We start from the raw sequence: 6,920 nt of genomic DNA on the forward strand, positions 1-6,920 counted from the left end.
TACACATTTAAAAACACTAAACCATGCAATGGAGGATTTCCCCTTACTAGTGGATAAGGGCCAAGAGAAGAGAGGGCCAAATGTAAAGTGGCTGCTTCTAGGCCATGGCAAGATCATTCTCGAGTGTGTGTATTGAATAAAGACGGGGCCATGATAGGAATGGATGTGATGAAACCCCTAGAGTAGCCTCATTAGTTGTTGTAGAAAGTTTCCAAATTCCATCAAAGGTTTGATGCTGCTAGGGAGAGGTAGATATACCAAGAAGTGTGAAGGGATTTTTTTATCTATCAAATGCAAAGAGTCAAGCTCGATGACATAGCTACAAGGGTTACTTGTGCATGTCATGCCACTAAATTTTGATAAACCTCCATTAGAGTTTAGATAAGGGGAGGTAAGTCCAATACAAAATTTCTTAAGTTGTTTGAACTTGATGAGAAATGAATAGGAAATGGAGAGACTGTGTAGGATGATCAACCATTGCACACAAGAAACAGATGAGCAGAGTGAAAAAGATGAGGGAACTAATCCCATGTATACCCATCCAAATAAAGTGAAAAAAGTGCTACATTGAAGGCACACCAATGTAGAATTTAGATTCAAAACTCAGATAATTGACTATTACATGGATAATCCTATTTTGGATTTGGGTTTTGATGTTAACATCTTACCAAATAATACCTAGGAATTGATGGGAAAGCCTAAGATAGTACCATCACCTATCCAATTCTTCTTGGCCACTCAATATTGGATATTCCCAATTGGAAGGTTGGTAAATGTAAAGGTGAAGATTGATAGGGTGAATACCATGGTGGAATTTGAGGTTATTGAAATTGTTGATGATATAAACCCTTACATATCCTTGCTTGGCATTGATTAGGAATTTGATAACTAGGCTATTATCAATTTGAAGAAAACAAAATTATTTTTGAAACAAGAGACCTATGGGTCATTGCACTATTAGACCTTGAATAGGGGGCTGCTATGTTGAACTGGCGAGAGAGGACCTCAACATAGTCAACGTCGATAATATCCATAACATTACAACTTTGTGCAATGACTATGTCAACCCAAATGTTAATGGTGAATTGAAAAGGAGAAGAATCAAATCATTTTCATTGAACTTGAATGAGGTGTTGGAGAATTTATAGAAATGCCTCCACGATGTTTCCACCTAAAGGTGTATTCGAGTTACAAGGTAGGTGGGGTGGATTGGTACAAAGGTAAGGAAACCTCCTCAATTTGATGGGTTGATAGATGTAGTGACTTTTTTGAAGGAATTTGAATTATAGGTGCTAGACAAATGAAGGCTTCCAACACTCAACATTTCTTTGAAGGCTACTCTTGTGTGTTTGTGGGTGATGCATAAGGCACACATTGAGACATATTCATAATATGTGCACCTATTACAAATCATGTTTAGGTTGGATGCTGGGGAATATGTAGAGCATTACACAAGAAAAGAGTACCCCACCATTCACTTGGATAAGTGCATTGTAGTATGGCAATATGAGGGTATTTTAGAGGTGGAGTCGGTGCACCAGTTTATACACACGCTATATGTAATACCTAAAAATGGGTATACAAACTTGGAGTTGTGATGGGGAATAATAATATTGATGGAGATTGCAAAATTTTTGTCTTAAATTTTCAATTTGAATTTGGAGATCAACTCGTAGATGAGGATTTGTCCTATATCAAAGAAAAAAATTTCATTCCATAAGTAGGGCTTGTAGTAAGAGAGGTTATGCTTTGTGCATTCCATCAAAACTTCCAAATTATCAAAGAGTTGGCATAGTGCTATGGAGTGGAAGAGGGTGTTGGCGATGATGAGAATCCTTGAGATATCAATATTTTGGAGTCCGAAGAAGAAACAAAAGTGGATGGACTATACTTAGATTCCATTATGTCGAATTACGTTAATCCTATCAAAACATGCAAAGTAAATATCAACACTAAAGATAACCTTAAGTTCACAATAATCAGGGAGTATTAGGATGAAGCCATTGTGGATATGATTTCTGACCTATTGCACGAGTATCAATATTTGTTCCCCAACACTTTGGTGGAGATGAAGGGAATTTTGGGTGATCTAGGAGTGATGAAGATAAATTTAAAGTCAAGCATAAGACCAGTATGTTAGAGACCCTATCACCTTAATCTAATATATAAGTAGAATGTGAGGGAGGAACTCGACAGGATGTCGAAATAAGGTATTATTGAACCTCTCAAAGATTCAGAAGGGATTAGCACCATGGTTGTAAAGCTAAAAAACATAGGTGAAATTCATTTATGTGTTGACCTACGAAAGTTGAATGACACCTGTGTACATCATCTATCCCCCACTTCATTTACATATGAGGTCTTGGAGAGAATTTCATAGGACAAGAAGCCTATGCCATAGGAGGATTGACATAAGACCATGTTCGCACCATAATGGATCTCATTTTAATATATTTTTATGTCATTTGGAATAAAGAATGTGCATGTGTATTCTTTCATGTGATAGTGGCAACATTCAAGGAATCCATCCATAATTTTTTTGAAGTGTACCTCGATGATTTGACTATGTTTATCCTTTTGTAGAAGCATGTCAACGTCCTTGAACTAATGTTGGATCGATGTAGACATATGTAGATTTCACTTAATCTAAAGAAGTGTATTTTCTATTAACCAATGGGGGTCCTACTTCGACATGTCATTTGTAAGCAAGGGCTTCCCGAAAGCCTTGTGAACATTGCAGTGATAGTAAACTTACCCCCTCCAACATCGGTACAACAACAGTGTGTGACCCTAGGCCACACAGGGTATTATAATAAGTTCATGTGGGGTTATACCTAGATTACTACACCATTAGAAAGGTTATTGAAGAAGGATGTCAAATTCAACTAGACTGGGGAGTGCCAACAGGATCTAGATGCAGTAAAATAAAAATCGGTATCAATGGTAATCTTAGAGTTCCCAAATTAGAACAGAGAGTTTTGTGTCCATGTTCATGCCTCATAAATAGCATTTAGGCATTGTATTGGGATTGTCAGGGGAGGTAGAAGTAGACCATCCAATTGCATTCACCATTTGAAATGTATCCACAACATAACATAATTACACTACTACAGGGTGTGAGGGTTTGGGAATGGTGTATGCACTTCAAAATTTTAAACGTTGCCTCTTGGATATCACTTTAACCTATAAACTAAATATTTTTTGCTTAGGTACCTCATCAACAAACAAGTGTTTGGGGGGAGGATATGTATATGGTCCTTGCTATTCCAAGAATATGATTTTGAGATTATTGTTAAGTCTGGTAGGCTGAATGTTGGACTACATCATTTGTGACACATAAATTTAGGAAAGTAATTAGAGAATGTTAATGATAGCTTACAAGAAACATAGTTGTTTCACGTGGATATGGTAGATGATCACTTTGCTAAGATCAAACAATTTCTCTCCACCATAATGGCACCACAGGAATACATAGTGGCATAGAAGAAACAATTAGTGGTAAAAGTTGCAGATTATTAGCTCATTGTTGGTTGTTTATATGAATTAGGGGCAGATGGCATACTCTAGAGATATGTGCTAGAACATTAGAGGTCTGCCATACTAGGAAAAGCACACAAATGTTTAACTGGAGGAAATTATGCAAGAACTACAACCACACATAATTTTTTGTGTTCCCACTTATGGTGGTTAACTATTCACTGAGATGCGAATGAATTTTGTCGTGGTTGTGATGCATGTCAAAGAGTAGGTTGACCTTTATGGCAAGACAAGATGTCACTCAACATGTAGATTACCTTGTAGCCATTTGGAAAGTCGGATGTTGATTCCATAGGGCCAATTAATCCACCAACAAGAAGGAGAGGAGAACGGTAAATCATAAACATGATAGAGTACTTAACTAGGTGGGCCAAAGAAACATTGGTCAAGGATTCTAGTGTAAAGACTACTACTAAGTTTTTATTTGAGAATTTTGTTATGTATTTTACATGCCTGAAGATATTGATGAGTGATCAAGGAACCCATTTTTTGAATCAAATCATTAAGGATTTAATGAAGGAGTTTCAAATCTATCATCAGAAGAGTACATCGTATCACCTGCAAGCAAATGGCACTATGGAGGCCTCTCATAAAATATTAGAGATTGAGCTGACTAAAATTTACAATGCAAATCAAGATGATTGGGACTTGATAGATCTTATTGTTTTATGGCCATATCGGACCACATCAATCAAACTTACTGGGAAAACACCCTTTTGATTAGTCTATGGACCAGAAGTAGTTATGTTAATGGAATTTATAGTACCAATTTTGGGTGTTGTTGCAGTTACATTGTTAACATATTTTGTCATATTTGAGAACAAATTGGATGAGTTATTGTGGCTAGATGAGGATCGCTTTATAGCAGGATTTGAGTGGGGTGTATAAAAATCTAGAGAGAAGCTCTGCCATGATCGCCATATTGTATGGAAATAGTTCCAAGCTAGTGACCTAGTGGCAATGTATAATAGTAAGTTTTTGAAGCACCATAGGAAGTTTCAGATGCACTAGTTGGGACCTTACGTTTTTTTCTGCCACAGTAATAGGGACAACGCAATTGTAAAAGTTAAATGGTGAGCCCCTTAATGGACTTGTAAATGGGAGTAGCCTAAAATTATACAAATACAACTACTTTATGACCAAAGGATAGTGAAAAAAATGATATTTTATTTAAAACTATATATGGTTCCAAGTAGATGTTACATAGAAGAAAACACAAGGAATCAAGGTGAAAAAATTGGCAAAGATAGTCCTTCTTCTCGCAATAAAAGATTGCACATTGAGGACTAGATCACTTCAGAGTAAGAGATCCATTATTGAGGGAGTGCATAATATCGGTAAAATTTTAGGAAGTGGAATACAACTGGCGATAGATACAGTACTAGAAAATGGAGAAGTCCATAGCCTGGCACTGGTAGGATCATGTGCTCCCCACTTGGAGTGGACACCACGTAACTGGATGATGCAAAAGTTATTAACTAAATTAAAGAAAATTATTAACCAAATCAGCGATAATATCATCACAGATTATTGACATGAATTCCACCTTGGCCCAAACCACAAACAACATTCCCACCCAAATATTTAATGCATGTGAATATCAATAGAGTGATGGTGGAGTGTGGGAATGATCACTTGGTAGTTAATGTCATTGGGAATGTGCACCAGGCATGTAATTTAACAATATTTCTTTGATTGGATTTCAATATCACATATTTTTCAAGTGTCAAGAGCTTATTTATAACAATGGGTTGTGGGATTGGACAAGTCTAGAGTTCTCAATCTTCTAGACATTCCTCATTTCGAGCAAAGAAATGAGGTAAACACTTTCATCAAATTTCTACTAAGTTGTGTGCATGGAGGGTTTCTATGGCTTGATGAGCCCATATAAATCAATACTTAGTTAATTACAAGAATTATATGACTTCCAATAGATGGAGAGGAACTAGAGCCTTTTTTTTAACAAAAGTAAAGGAAAGGTTGTGACTAAGTAGGTAGAAAAAAGGATCATATTTGGCAGTGGGAATTGTGGTCTAGAGATTACAAGCTTTGAGAAAGATGATGTGTGTTTTTCCACAAAATTCATGGCTTGTAAGCTATTGTGAAAGTGCCACAAGGATCAGTGTCTAGTAGGGGTGGTCACCACGACTACGAAATGTATAGAAGGCTTCCAGATGAAGTGGTTGACTTTTCCATTAAATAATTTTTTGTAGAACTACTTAGACACATAAGATAAAAATGAGGACTTCCATTCTTGATCCTTATTTCTCTAACCATGTGGTCGTTGTCCAAAGGTACAATTTTTCCCAACTTCGTCAAGCTTGGATTCATTAGACCAAGATTTCGAGCTTTATGGTATACCATTAATAAAGCATATGGCTTAGTGGTGTGCTTCCATGTCACTCCCCACTTTATGTAAGTCTAGGCTAAAGAAGACACTACCAGTAATTGCCTACAATGCAGATATAAAATTGATGAGGGCTATGTTTCGAAAGTCATTAATGACTAGCCACCTCAGTGGAGAGTGTCGGAGACATCGGTACTACCCACAATAACGTCAAACCCGTATATATAGGTTGAAAATGCTTATTTTGAGATGGAAATTGAGCTCAACATTACTCAAATTAATGGCTAGCTAGGTGGGTAGACTATAGAGCAGGGGGAGACTCAACTAGAATCCCCGCCCAAATAAATGGAGAAACCCCCATTATACATGCCACCATGAGATTCAGGTCAAGAAAACATTGTGATATAAAAGGAAAAATGACCCCTAACATGCCAATAGGCAGGGGCTCAAAAAACAAATAAAGGCTTCCAAGCCAATAGAACCTAGTCTGTCGGAGGACAACATTGAAAGATTAGCTACATAGATGAAATAAGTAATTTATCAAGGGATTTTATTCCTTGTCACTGTTATCAAATAGGCGACAAAAAATAAAAAGAACAACAAGACCAAACACTACAACAGTTAGAGAAAATAAGATAAATGGAATAGTTATAGCTACTTCAACCTGCTACCCCACCAAAGGATCTCAAGAGAAGAGAAAAGGAGTAACAAGTAACAAAGTCTCATTGCTTGCTATATAGAAAAATAATACACTCATTTGTATGAATCAAGGGTTGAGTTATGGAAACATCTACAAAACAACACCAAATAAGGAACCTCAAGATCTTCCATGCTGATAAATAGAATGCAACCATACTAGGTGGCCTGTTCTCACTTATCATGCCATAACACCACATCACTATGTCAAAAAGTATCACCTTGAGCCAATAGATTAATCAATATAAGGTAGAAAAATAACAATTGATGCAACACATAAAATAACTACAATGAGAGGCCATATAGGTTATTGATAACATAGTTTTTGCCCAAAAATTTG

This window comes from Pinus tabuliformis, chromosome 1_1, assembly GCF_031772625.1.
Source record: "Pinus tabuliformis cultivar Carrire ecotype Pingquan chromosome 1_1, CPIR1, whole genome shotgun sequence".
NCBI lineage: Eukaryota > Viridiplantae > Streptophyta > Pinopsida > Pinales > Pinaceae > Pinus > Pinus tabuliformis.